Source organism: Alligator sinensis, unplaced genomic scaffold (assembly GCF_000455745.1).
Source record: "Alligator sinensis unplaced genomic scaffold, ASM45574v1 scaffold994_1, whole genome shotgun sequence".
Taxonomy (NCBI): Eukaryota; Metazoa; Chordata; order Crocodylia; family Alligatoridae; genus Alligator; species Alligator sinensis.
In genome coordinates this window covers 996460-998078 of record NW_005842488.1, presented here as the reverse complement: position 1 = coordinate 998078, position 1619 = coordinate 996460, and the positions used below count along the sequence as shown (strand labels likewise).

Sequence of the window (1619 nt, the reverse complement as noted above, 5' to 3'; positions counted from 1 at the left end):
GGTAGGGGGCATATGGGGGTGGTGTGTGGGGGTATCGTGGGTGGGTGGGAGTGCACGGGGCTCACAGGGGGGTGACTGCAGAACAGACCTGGCTTAGCTTTTCTACCCACCCCAGCATCACTGCCTCCTCCTCCCCTCCCAGCACTGTCCTTGGCTTGCCCAGTGGCTGGTGCTGCCCTAGGCTCTTCCTGGGTCCACTTGGCACCAGCACGGGTGGTCCTGGCCAGGGAGAGACCCCTGGTCATGCCCTAGCCCCGGTCAGAGCAGCAGAGGCACGCAGCGTGCAGGGTGGTAACGGGCGATGCTGGGGGCAGCTCCGCCGGGCCCGACAGCCTGAGATTTACTGCTTTCAGGAGGAAATTGAATTTGGTTTCTTTGTCGAACATAACCGGGGGAAGTGCCCTCGTATATCCCGGCGATTTATGATGGTCCCTGGGCGCACGCTCTGACACGCATAATTCCCAGGCATTTCTAATCAGGCGCACATGGCTGTCCCGCTTCGGCCTGGATGCCCATCTCTCTGGGGGTCGGGGGATGGCATGCTCTTGGCCCCAGCTGATGGCACGATCCACTCTCTGTGCCCCGGCGTCTCCAGCCGCATCCCAGGGCTGCTCAGAGGCTGGCGGCGGTGGGGGGGAAAGGCAGCTTGGTGTGCCATAGCTGCGTGGAGCCCTTCCAGAGGGAACACACCGGGGCATGGATTATATTAAGTCCAATGCAAAAGTCAGTAAATTTGGGGCCTTTTTATAGAGCTAATAAGTGTCAACACAATCAGCTCTTGAGCCAGAGCCCGGCGGGGGCCTCATATATTACAGGCACCGCAGGGATATTGATAAGGAGGATGCAGAGTGCCCGGAGGAGATGGCGGAGAGGGACGGGCAGCACCAGAGCCCAGGGCATCCTTTCCCAGGGCCTGGAGGGGAGGGCAGGGGCAGGAGGGTGAGGACTTCTGCCCTCCAGGCTGCCCCTGAGCATGGCTCTTGGGAAGAAGCTTGTGCCAGCCTGGTTATTGGCCAAGCCGTGCCCCTGCTTGCCTCCCATATTTGCAGCTAGTGTCAACCGTGCCCCGGCCCCTTCTCCCCACCTCCCTGACCACTGGGAGCATTGAGATGCTGGGGACTGTGCCTCAGAGCCCAAGGGAGGCCCCTTAGCCTGATTGGCATCAAGACCCGAGATTAGCCCGGAGGGGTTGAATGCTCTTGCTTGGTGCCAGTGGATTGCTCTGAGCGGGTCGTCCGTGTGTGAGAGCTCCCAGCCGTGTTGGTGGCTTTCCCCAGGCTGGCGTCTGGGTCCACCCGCAATGTGGGGCAGTGATCCTGTCCCCTAGGATGCCTCACACTAGGGCTGGGGGGAGCTGGGTGAGGGTAGGGGCATGCCAGCCCTCTCCCCTGCCGGCGGTGGAACACGTGCCCGTGGGGAGTGCTGTGCGCGCCTGTTCATTTCACGCCACGTGCCCGTGATGGATCTCTTGTTATTTCTGGTGAGCTGAGCCATACATTTATGCCATCGTGCTGCAGCGAGCAGTGGGGAGCGGGAGGGGGGCAATGCGTCGGCTAAGGCGAGGCGCAGGGCCAGGGCAGACCTGCCTCTCCCCGCTCCCCCCAAGGGGCACTCGGTGG

The 1619-nt window shown here is 62.2% G+C and overlaps 1 protein-coding gene across 1 annotated transcript in view; it reads left to right on the top strand.

Annotated features, from left to right (window-relative positions):
• The window catches only part of ADGRB2 (adhesion G protein-coupled receptor B2), a 58922-nt gene that overhangs the window by 7459 nt on the left and 49844 nt on the right, over positions 1-1619 (top strand). The window lies entirely within an intron of this gene.